The 12,169-nt window shown below is 56.0% G+C and overlaps 1 protein-coding gene and 1 long non-coding RNA gene across 7 annotated transcripts in view; both read left to right on the plus strand.

Moving 5' to 3' along the window:
- The window catches only part of LOC309654623, a 457,474-nt gene that overhangs the window by 88,233 nt on the left and 357,072 nt on the right, over positions 1-12,169 (plus strand). The window lies entirely within an intron of this gene.
- APBA2 (amyloid beta precursor protein binding family A member 2) overlaps positions 6,944-12,169 on the plus strand; it is a 233,541-nt gene continuing 228,315 nt past the window's right edge. For 2 of the 6 annotated variants that reach the window (XM_082448668.1, XM_082448671.1), the window contains exon 1: positions 7,292-7,481. The gene's annotated coding sequence lies outside the window, so the exon portion shown is untranslated. Of the gene's footprint in view, positions 7,078-7,288; positions 7,482-12,169 lie in introns of those variants that run through there. The other 4 variants (XM_082448669.1, XM_082448673.1, XM_082448674.1 and 1 more) reach the window with 4 other exon arrangements.

Consider the following 12,169-nt stretch of genomic DNA (forward strand, 5'->3'; position numbering starts at 1 on the left):
ATATATGTGTATATATATGTGTGTGTTTGTGTATATATATATATTCTTTTTCATATTCTTTTCCATTATGGTTTATCACAGGATATTGACTATAGTTCCCCATGCTATACAGTAGGACCTTGTTGTTTATCCATTCTATATATAATAGTTTGCATCTGCTGATCCCAAACTCCCAATCCTTCCCTCCCCCATGGAAACCACAAGTCTGTTCTCTATGTCTGTAAGTCTGTTTTTTGTTTCATAGATATGTTGATTTGTATTGCATTTTAGATTCCACAAATAACTTATATCATATGGTGTTTGTCTTTCTCTGTCTGACTTACTTCACTTAGTATGATAATCTCTAGGTCTATCCATGTTGCTTCAAATGGCATTATTTCATTCTTTTTGATGGCTGAGTAATATTCCATTGTGTATATGTACCACAACTTCTTTATCCATTCATCTGTGGATGGACATTTAGGTGGCTTCCATGTCTTGGCTATTGTAAATAGTTCTGCTATGAACATTGGGGTACATGTGTCTTTTTGAATTATAGTTTTGTGTGGGTATATGCCCTGGAGTAGGATTGCTGGGTCATATGGCAACTCTATTTTTAGTTTTTTGAGGAAACTCCATACTATTTTTCACAGTGGCTGCACCAATTTACATTCCCAGACTGTGTCCTTTTAAAAAGGGGAAACAGGGACAGAGAGACAAACATAAGCAGAGGGCAGCTGATGAGAAGACACAGGAAGAAGACGGCCATCTAAAGCCAAGGACAGAGTCCCAGAGCAGAACCTGCCCTCCCGGCCTTCAGAAGGAAACCACCCTGCTGGTATCTCCATCTCGAACTTCTGGCCTCCAGAGCAGTGAGACAATACATTTCTGTGGTTTAAGTCATGCGGTCTGTGGCAGTTTGATATGGCAGCCCCAGGAAATGAGTACCCTCTGCTGCCATCTGGTCTGAACTCGGCTCAGGCTCGGTCATACTGCTGGCGGGGTGGGGGAGCCCAGCGGGATCACCTCTATCTCTGGGTGATAGGAGACCCTGGCTGCCGTGCATATCAGGATGGCTGCCGGGCTGTCTAGTCAGAGTTCACCCTGCGCGTGGGAGCACCAGAGATGCCACGATGAGCCCCTGATCCAAACACACTGCTCCTGTTCCTTTCTCGACAAGAAAATCAGGGTCAACTTTCCAGACCAGGGAAAGGCCTGTGCTTTACCTGCTTGTCTCCTGGCACAAGGAGCTCCAAGTTACCAGGTAGAAGCTGTAGCTTTAAGTCCAGTGTGATCTTCCTGGGTGTCCTAGGGGAAGAGTCTTCCCTCTAGCAGTGAGGACCTCTCAACCCACAGAACCTAAAATCATGGTGTTGGGAAGCATGGCTCCCCTACGTGGGTCCCTGGGAACCATGATGAGTGGGTGCTTCCTACCAGGGGTGCTGCTGGTTCCTATACTTGAGCATCAGGTTGTGACAGACCTTTGGCTGCAGTCCCCTCCCTCCCCACCCCCCCAGAAGCAGTGCCCAGTCCTGCAGGGCGGGTCCCTGAGCCAGCAACTCAGCTACAACTTCCGGAGGCTGTTCCCCTGCTCCATTGGGCAAAAGCTCCTGGTTGGTGTGGAATTTGGTGGGGACACGGATCTTATGATCATATGCCCATTGCGCCCTACATGTTCTGGGCTACGAAGGCTCCCTGGTCCCAGGTAATTTTTGCAGGATCCAGGTTGGTGAATCAAACACATGAGTCCTTGAGTAGTGGTTCCTACAGGAGATGCTAATCCCCCCTGGAATACACACTGATCCCAATCAGGGCGCATTGCTGTGATTTCAGCCCCTGAGAAGCTGGTGGTCTCTGTGAGGGCTGGTGGCACATCAGGGCCTCATCGTGGTCTCTGTGGCTGATGGTGGGATGCTCTGCAGGATCCAGATCAGCCTTGGCGGGAGGAAGTCTGCGCTGCAGCCCCCTTCTCTGCCAGCACCCCTGATCGTCATGGGCCTGGGCGAAGTCCTGGGCAGGCTGAGGACGGACGTTGGGTCATCTCTGTGCCCTGCCCGCCTGGCTGTGTTGTGCGTCCTGGGTGCTCCCTGACTGCATTCTGTGCAACACCAAGATCCTGCCACAGACTGCCTCTTCCCGTAGGGTCACCCACGTGCGGCCACCACGTCGCAGAGCCTCTAATCTTGCTGCGTGGGTCCTTACCAACCAGCCAGGCCATTCTCTGCTGCCTGTAAAGATGTCCAGCCTTGAGCCACCTCTCGCTTCACACAAAGTGGGAGGCCAGGTGCACAGCCTGGAGTCTGTCCCCTCACTGCTGTGTTTAGGGGACACCCCCCCCACACCAAGGGGGCCCCATTCCTTCCCCATCAGGGCCTGACTCTGGCCCAGGTGGATGGCTGGGGCTGTGGTTTCAGGCAGCTCTGAAGTCCTGCTTCTCTCCAAATGCCCCAGCCCGGCTCTTCTGGCCGCAGGAGACAAGGGTTTGCACAAATGCTGCCTTGGGCCCTAAACTGGTAAAGGATCCACCCGGGCTATGCATCTTCTCTGTTTCTCGCCTCCCTTCCATCACCAGAAACACTGCCCGGTTCCGTGCATCCCCTTCCTCCTGGCTTCTCAGAACAGCAATGCTCCGGAACGAGGGCCACTGGGACCCTCGGCACTGGACCCACAGCTGCCTGGAGGTCACCTGGCTCCAGAGTCCCAGCCTCAGGGCTGGCCTCCTAGGGCCACTGCTGGACCATTGAGCTTTGGTCTGGAGCCAGAGAAGCAGAGCCGGAGGTGAGACACCTGTGCAGGGGACTTCTAGGAAAGAGTTCCCAGGAGAGACCATTGGGGTGGGGGTGGCCAGGACAGGCCGTGGGAGAAGCTGAGGAAGGGGGGCAGTTTCAGGTGAATTCCCAGAGCCGCTGGATCCCACAGGGCGCTCTAAGGGTCAATCCCACCTCGGGGTTCGTCCCCCCTGGCAGTAAGAGAGCTTCTCTGTTCCCTACCTGTCTCTGCCAAAAATAATAAAATAAATTAATAATAATAAAAAAAACAACAACAAACCTCTGCTTTTTCTAGACACGCCAGCACCTGCGTGGTGGACCCCTCCTCAGAGGCCCACCCGAGGGTGAGGCCCGTGCCCCACGTTGCTCCGCAGATACCTGTGTCCTGCAGCCCATTCTGTGTGCTCACTGAAGGTCACTGAAGGTCTGAATCTGGAGGGTCAGGAGCCAGAGGGTTCATAGTTATAATCATTGCTATAAAGCTTGAATTTGGGGGCAGAATCTACGTCCTGAAGTTGGTCAAAAAAATCGACAGTATTTACTCTGGGGGAAGGTCCTTTGCTTCCATGGTTGGCAAAGGCATTTCCATACTACCTCCCTCTGTGTCTGCTAAAGTAAAGGAAAAACATGTTAGAGTGGGATATAACTCTAACAGGTTAGAGTTCACTCAAATTCACTCTAGTGAATTTCCCCAGTGACTTAAGTCCTGAGGGTAAAGGAATCAAAGACCTCCATGGGGGTGGTTCCATCCTGGACCTTGGGGATTTTCGAGGTCAACTCACTCACCTGAACAGAGGAGGAAACCATACGAGGGAGGCTCCAGGTGACCTACTTGGAGCCCTGTCCTGGCTGGTGTCTTAGTTGGGGCTGGAATACAGGACCCCTGGCTCCTGGTTCAAGGCACTTCGACTGCACAGGATGAAGTGGTAAGGAAGATGAGCCCAAGTGCTTGGTGTTGACGAGAGGTGAGACCCAGTGAGGCTTGTGCTGAGGGGTGACTTATGGGGAGCGGTTCTGCTGACCCCACAGAGAGAGGACATGTGTGTGTCAGTCAAATCCACTTACACACTCGGGGGGGAATGAAAGAAAAATTAACTTTCTGTCTTTCGGGAATGTCCTCCCCAGCCTATGAGGCAGAGCATTAGTCTTCTGCCCTATATAGGGAAGGTGTGCATTTTTTGTAAAAACTAAGTTATGCCAAGTGCTGAGGAATTGACAGGTTTTTGGCTCCACTTTCCTGCCTTGTGGGAATTCTTGCCTAGCTGGGGAGCTTCTCGGCTGAAGGGGACGGGCACCAAGCCTGCAATTCAAGAATACTGCCACTAAGTGGCGACAGGGAGCAAGACCAGTGGTTCAACCCTACAGCCAGGGAGGTATCTATTGGGTTGGACAAAAAGTTTGTTCGGATTAAGGTTATGGAAGATGCCACTTTAGTGGCATCAGATGGGGTCTATTTTCTTCTCTTGGGGAAAGGGACCAGGGATTTCAGATGTCTGTTACTCTCCAAAGGGTTAAGAACCAGGGTTATGAATGATAATTTAAAAATTTTGCTTTGGGATAGATAATAATATTATATACTTCAAAAATAAAAAAGGTAATCAGTGAAAAGTCTTCCTGTGACTCCTGCCCTAGCCACCAGTTTCCTTCCCACAGGCGACCAATATATATGAGTTTCTTGTGATCCTTCCAGAGAGGCTGTATGACGGCACACAAGCAGGTGTATGTTCCCTCTTTTTTCCCTTTTCTGTTTTTACACATGTTGGCACGCTGATCACATCTTCTGCTCTTTGTGCTTTCACTTAACAAACTATCTTGAAACTTCCACGTTAATTCATCATATGGTTCCTTGTTCCCTCCTTGTATTTCAGGGTTTGGATGTGCCCTCACGTTTCTAACAGTCCCCCAGTCAAGAATACCGAGGCTGTTTGCAGTTATTTGTGACACAATAATGCAATGAATAACTCCGCAAAATAATATGGCTAGCTTGCACATGTGTGGTATACATGTTTAAAAACTCCTAGATGGGCTTCCCTGGTGGCACAGTGGTTAAGAATCCTCCTGTCAATGCAGGGGACACGGGTTCGAGCCCTGGTCCTGGAAGATCCCACATGCCGCGGAGCAACTAAGCCCGTGCACCACAACTACTGAGCCTGCGCTCTACAGCCCGCGAGCCACAACTACTGAGCCCGCGTGCCACAACTACTGAAGCCCTCGCTCCTAGAGCCTATGCTCTGCAACAAGAAAAGCCACTGCAATGAGAGGCCCGCACACCGCAATGAGGAGTAGCCCCCGCTCGCCGCAACTAGAGAAAACCCGCGCACAGCAATGAACACCCAATGCAAGCAAAAAAAAAAAAAAAAAAAGAAAAAGAAAAAAAAATCCTCCTAGAAATAGAGTTCTTAGGTCAAAGGGCTTGTACATTTGTAATTTTGATAGAAGTGATCTAATATTCCTCCATAGAGGTTGTGCTGATTTACACTTCCCAGGAGAAGTGTCGAAGTTCGTGTTTCCCCTTGCCCTCTGGAACATATTTTGTTATTGCACTCCTGGGTCTCTAACAGGCAAAAACCATGGCACCTAGGTATAGTGTTAATTTGCATTTATCATTCTGAATAAGGAGGACATCTTTTCAGATGTTTAAAAGTCATTTGTATTTCCTTTCCTGTGAACTCTCTGCTCCTTACCTTTGTCTAATTTTTTTTTTTTGAGTTCTTTTTTCTATTTCTAGATGCTATCGACATATTAGGGAAGTTAACTGTTGGTGAAATGAGTTGCAAATATTTTGCTTCTGGTTTGTTGTTGACTTTGCTTATGGTGGTGATTGCCAGGCAGGGATTTTTATGAAGTCAAATTTAACAATCTTTTACGTTACAGCTTTTCAGTTTTGTGGAATACTGAGAAGAGCCTTCCCTACTCCAAGATTCTTGAAAAATCCTCTGAAAAGAGATGGCTGGCTGGAGCCCGGCAGACTCAGGAGTCCTGAGTGAGGCTGGGGCGGGCCTGTGCCTTTGACCCCGTGAACTCTGAACACCAGCCACTGTTGCTCCCGTGCGCAGGGCTGGGTTCTAACCCTGTTGGTTGGCCCAGAGCTTGCCCATGGGAAGAGGGGACCACAAACAGCAAAGACAGCTTACCTCAGGGGCCAGGGGGATGGGTCAGGAACCTGTCCCTGGCCTGCTTCTGGGCTCTGCCTCTGTGGCCTTCTTTTGGCACTTGAGCTGCAAAGTTGCCCTACCAGGACACACCTCTGCCCCCCTCCCGCCCAACTGGAGGCTCAGGCCCTCTGGGTCACTGTGAGCGTTGGGGGGTGCCAGGGGGAGTTGGGGAGCAGGGAGGGAGACAGGCCCACAGGGCCCATTCACAGGAAGTCCACACCAAGTCTGCGCTGGTCCGGCTGGGGACTCAGCTTTTCCCAGGCCTTCTGCAGGGCAGCAGGAGGAGGCCCACGCAGGCCTCCTCTTCCCTCTTCAGAACTGCCCCCACCGCACTGGCACCCTAATCCAGCCAAAAGAAGAGACAACAGAGGCAAATAATCAGGATTTGAGCGAGGGAGTCACCAGAGCCTGGCTCGGACCGGCAAGGCACCCTGCGCATTACTCCAGGTGGAGCCCGCAGGTTACACGACTGTGTGGGACCGAATGAAATGGCCAGAGGGGTCAAAGGTGACACCAGCGTCTCCAGCATAACCTTCAGGGGGTTCCAGGAGGATTATTCCCACTGTAGGGTGGATCACCTCCTCTCCTTGGGATGTGTGTGGGGAGCTGGAAGTGGACGTGGTTTGGGTCCTCTCCGTTCAGGACTGCAAGGAGGGAAAGGGCTGCGGCGAGGCCCTGGGGGAGGGGAGGCCAGTGGTCGAGGCCAAGGCAGCACAGGACATTGGAAACGGGGTGACGGGATGGTTCCCAGGGATCTGGCATGCAACCCGCGACTAGGGGATCTGCGGCGGGTAGGCAGCAGGGGTCCTCCCGTCCGGAAGGGGCTCTCTGTGGCCGAGATCCTACCAGGGCTTCTGGCCTGGGGCTCCCTCTCGCCACGCCGCCGCGCGGGGCCGAGCAGGGCGCGGTCGCCGGGGCCCCTCCGCCGAACACGCTCGGGAGCTCGCCAGGGGGCAGCGCGGGGCCCAGGGCAGGTGCGGGCGCAAGAAAGCCTCGCTGTCACCTGTTCCACCCGCTGAAGGACCAGACTCCAACGGCTCCCGATCCCGCAGGTCCCGGGCGCGCCCGAGAATTTGTGTGCTCCCCAGGACCCGGGGCGGTTGGAGGGCCGCGGCTCCCAGAGCTGGGCTCGGGTCCCCAGCCCCGAAGTCGTCCCCGCAGCATCCGGACCCCAGGTGCGCCCTCCTGCCCGCTGACTGTCCCGGCGCGGGCTCAGGGGAAGGGGCTGGGCACGCACGCATCTTTGTCCTCCTCCCTGTCTTCCCGCCGCGCGCTCTCGCCGGGCGGGGGGCGTGGGCGTGGGCGAGGCCGGGGCGGGGCGGGTGCGCGAGCTGCCAGCCGCAGGTCGGTGCGGGGTGCACCCGCGGGCCGCGCCGCGTGCGCCGGGCAGGGGCGGCCCTGCGTGCCGTACGCCGCGTCCGGGGCGCGCCCGCTGCTATCCAGCTTCCCGGGCTCCGCAGCATCTCGGTGCGCGGCTCACAAAGAGCTGCGGCGGCGGCCCCGCGCTCGGCCTCGCTGACGGAGCGGCGGCGGCGGGCCGGGGCGGCAGTGCACCCGCGCGGCCCCGCGCCCGCGCCAGGTAAGCGGGAGTACGGGCCGCTCGACCCGCCCGCGGCTGCAGTCTGAGGGCACCCTGGCGGGAGCGGGGGGCTGGGGCGCTGGGGGCGCAATCGCGCGGCGCCGCGGGCGGGGGGCGCCGGGGGGTCGCGGGGAGCGGACCGGCGCCCCCTGGACCGGCGGGCGGGCGCGGCGGGGCCGAGCCGGCGGCTCGCTCATCCCGGGCGGGGGGTGCCGCGGCGAGGGGCGACCCGGCGCGGACCCGGGGCGCGGGCCGGCGGTGGCTGCCCGCTCGGGTCCCGCCGGGCTGGCCGGGCCGCTGGAGCGTTCCGCGGCCCCGCTGGGCGCTGGCACCGAGTCCCTGTGCCGGGCGGCAACTCCCGAGTTTGGGGTCGTTTCTGGGTTCCCGGCCTTCTGGGAAGCCGAGCCCCGGTCTTCGAGCCCTCCCCGTTTTCCCTTTATAACGAGGCCCAGCGGGAGAAACTCCTCAATTAAAAATTCCACGGCCAGGTTCCCCTGGGCGGCCGGCGCAGGGCTGGGGGCGCGGCGCGGACCTGCCCCACCGGCCTAGCCCCTTCCCTTCCCACGCCTCCACCATCCCGGCCAGGCTGCTGCTGGGAGGTTGGGCTTCTGATGGTCAAGGCGAACGGCGAGCCCCCCACCCCCGAGCTGGGCTGTGTGCCGGGCGGGCCTCGGTGTGCCAAGGCCGGGGGCGTACTTGCCCTGGACCTGGTGCCGGTGCCGAGGGAGGGTCTCGAGGGGCCCACCCAGCCGGGGCCTCGCGGAGCGAGGAGGCTATTAGCCTGTTGGTCTCAACTTAGTATTTACTTGCAGAAGGAAGACTTGATTTTTTTCAAAGCTATTCGGATACGGCCTGACAGGGGCCAGCCTCAGATCTGGTTAAGCGAACTCATAAATGGCCGTGGGGACGGTCAAGTACCCCAAACCGGGCATCTCCTTTGTTCCCTTCATCCTGTGGGCTGAGTTGTCCCTGACCTCTTCAGGCTCTGTCCCCTTTCTGAGAATTCCACCCCCCCCACCGCCTTTGAGAGAAACAGTGGTTTTAGAAATAACGACCTGAAAGCTTCGAGGGTGGGAACAGGACAGCTTTTCCCGGGGTTCACATTTGATGTGCTCTGTGGGTACCCAGAGCCTGGTGGGCGGCTCCTTTCTCAGGCCTCTGGGTTAGTGGTCCTTCTGGTGAGGTGAGGTGGGGGGTCTCTCGCCTTCTTGTGGGTGGTGGCCATCCTGCAGGGGACACAGTGGGATTTCCCAGTCCACAGCTGCCAGGACCCCCCTGCCCTGTGCCCTCACTCCTGGGGGGCTGTCCATACTGCCTCCACTTGCACTCAGGAGGGGGTCTCCTGAGCGGAGAATGACCGCGGCTTGTAGCCTCCTGGGACTCTGGGTGGTGTCCAGGGTGAGTTGGAGCTTGCTGGGGGTCAGCTTGCTGAGTGGCAGCCTCCCTGGTGGGCACCACAGTACTGGCAGAGAGACCCTTGGAGTGGTCTCCAGGCTGGGCCAGGTCTGCGTGGTGGCACTAGTTTTGGAGTGCCCTGTCTCTCCAGACCTCTGCTCATTGGTTGGGGATCAGGATGGTGTCCCTCCCCCAGTGCCTGCCTTTCTATCTCCAGGGTACTGGGCTTCTTCGCCTGGGAGAAGTGTGGGCTGAACCAGATGGGGTGTGTGTGTGAGTGAGTGTGTGTGTGTGTGTGTGTGTGTGTGTGTGTGAGCGTGAGAGCCGGGGTGGGCTCTGGCAGGCAGGAGAAGCCCAGGCCGGTCAGTTTCTTACTCTTTTGCACCTTGCTTGCTTTCTCGGGCACCCCGGGCTCCAGCTGTGGCTTGTTAACTTGTCTGCATGCCTCTCCCTTGATTACTTCTAACCCTTTTTTTTAAAAAAAAAAAATTAGTTTCACAGGAGTAATTGGTGGGGATGGATTGTGAAATGGAGGCGCATAAATAATCCAATTTGCCAACTGAGCTAAGAAATGCTGGATAAAAATAAAAGATAATTGTAAAAGATACCAGTTGTACCCCTGAAGCTGAGAGGGAGCGCTAAAACACCTTGATGTTTCCTAGACACAACTGAGGAACTCAGAGGAGAAGCACGTGTGGTGGTAGCCAGGCTTTGTTTAGATTGGGTGGTCCCCGAGGCCTGTTGGGGGAGGGTGGGGGCAGTTTCCGGGGGCACAAGCCCCCTCCAGGCCTCAGCGCCTCCAGGGCACCCCGCCTTCCCATCCTTGACCCGGCACACCTGACCCAGAGCCTCAACAGGTCAGCGCCTCTGGTGACACTAGGGTCTGAAGTCTTGGAGAAACCTTTATTGTCAGGGGAGTCAGGAGGGCTAGGAGTAGGTGGGCACAGAGGCCCTGAGCTGGCCTCAAGGCCTTCTGGAACAAGTGGCAGAAAGCAGTACGCCTGCCTTGCAGCCTGGCCTTGAGAGAGTGGGAGAGAGCCTGGGCTCACGTAGCCCTGACCTTGCTGGGGTGGGGAGTGGCGTGGGCACTGACTGCCTTGCGGCTCCATCCCCAACTTAGGTCATGTTTGAGATGACTGCCTGCCACGTGGGGGCTCTGGTGCCCGGTTGATGGTCGGTGGTGGGGGCGTGTGCCCACAGGGAGGATTCTCTGGCCCCTTCCTCTCCCGAGACCCTGCCCACCCCCTGGGTCGGGTCCAACAGAGCAGCCTGCAGGCACAGGCTGAGTCAGCCGTCGTGGGCGCCGTCTTCCCTGCCTCTCCAGCAGCCAGTCCTCTCCTCTCCCTGTCCTCCTGGATGACAAGGGAGCCCAGGGAGGGCAGTGACCTCAGTGTCACGCAGCTGGGCTCTCTCTGTGGGGCTCGAAATTCTTGAGTCTGCTTGGGAACCCCCTCCGTTTTGGCGGGTGCTGTTGCCGTGTGACTTGTGATTTCTGTGCCAGCTGCAGGGTGTCCCAGGTGTTTGTTACTCAAGCCCGCAGTGGCTCCCCAGTGCCCACTCCATACCCACATTCCTCAGCCTGATTTATTTTCAAGTTCCCTTCCTCACTCCCAGCCATACTGTCCAGGCTCTGGTCAGGCAGACTCACTGCCCAGGCTTGCTTTGCGTTGTCCCCACCCCATCCCCACCTGCCACCTTAGCCTGGGGCCCTGTGTCCATCCTTGATCATCCCAGATGAATATGGGCTCTTTCCCTCTTATCCCTTGGTCACCAAGTTTGCCAAGCTCCTGCCTACCTCAGGGCCTTTGCACCTGCCCTTCCCCCTCCCTGGCACGTGCCTCCTCCAGATGTCCACCTGGCTTGCTGTCTCACTTCCTTCTCTGTCTGTATTTCAGCTCCCAGACCACCCTACATAAATTAGCATCACTTCCCCCTTTCATGTTAACCTTGCTCTGCGTTTCTTCTTAGTACCAAATACAGTTTGTTATTTATATACTTTGTTTATTCTGTCTCTTACTGCTCTAACACAGAGACTTTGTTGACCTCTGTATCCCCGGAGGAAAAATAGTGCCTGGCACCTCGTACACCCTCAGTGGTACTTGTTGGATGAATGAATGAACGAATGAATGAAATCCCAGGAGCGTCATGCTTCCTTCCAGCACAAGCCTGGCACCCTGCTGCTCCCTTCCCAAGACCCAGCGCCGGAACCAAGCTGGATTCACTGCCAGAGCCTAGAACAGAACCTTGCCCGCAGTGGACAGGCAGGAGAGAGCCGTGGAATGGTGGGGGGCAGGTCAGATGTCGCATAGGCCAGAAGACAGCATGGCCCGGAAGGCGATCCAGCCCCGGGAGTGGGCATTCTGATCCTTCACAGAAACTCCCTTTAGGATTTTTCGGTTGTCTGGATGTTCTGTGCTCGGGCTGTCCCTGCCGTCAGCTGGGTTACGGATGTGCTGGGAATGATGCCCCCTCTTTTTTTTTTTTTAATATTTTCTTTTTATTTATTTATTTATTTGGCTGCGTTGGGTCTTTGTTGCTGCACGTGGGCTTTCTCTAATTGTGTCAAGTGGGGGCTACTCTTCGTTGCGGTGCTTCTCATTGCGGTGGCTTCTCTTGTTGTGGAGTACGGGCCCTAGGCGCGCAGGCTTCAGTAGTTGTGGCTCTTGGACTCAGTAGTTGTGGTTCGCAGGCTCTAGAGTGCAGGCTCAGTAGTTGTGGTGCACGGGCTTAGTTGCTTTGTGGCATGTGGGATCTTCCCGGACCAGGGCTCGAACCCCTGTCCCCTACATTGGCAGGCGGATTCTTAACCACTGCGCCACCAGGGAAGTCTGATGCCCCACTTGGCCAGGTTCCCTTTCTCCTCCATCTGGAGGTTTCTAAACTGGTCTTTTCCCTTATGTCAGACCCGACGTCTCCAGGCTCCCAGCTGCTCTGCCTGACCCTGTTTGCCAGTCTTCCTCCACCTGATTCTCCCTGCCTGTGTTCTGGCCCTGCTGGGGAAGGCACTCTGGTTTTATAAGGAGAAAGGCTCTGCCACTAATCCCGGGGGCCTTGGGCAAGTCACTGGCTTTGGGAGCCTTTCTCAGCATCTGTCACATGTGCATGACAGCTCTCGCCGAGATAGTTTTGAGGTCCAGACGAGATCCAGCATTGAACTGATTTGAGATACTGGTACGTGACGACCAGAGCTTTGTGGAGTGCTGGTGGCCCTAGGCCTGCTGTGGCTTCTCCTATTCTACTGAGAGTTTGAAGGGTCAGCTCTGCTAGCTTCATGTACAACCTAGCAAGAGAAT

The sequence above is a fragment of the Balaenoptera physalus genome (genome assembly GCF_965194825.1).
Source record: "Balaenoptera physalus genome assembly, chromosome: 2".
Classification (NCBI taxonomy): Eukaryota; Metazoa; Chordata; class Mammalia; order Artiodactyla; family Balaenopteridae; genus Balaenoptera; species Balaenoptera physalus.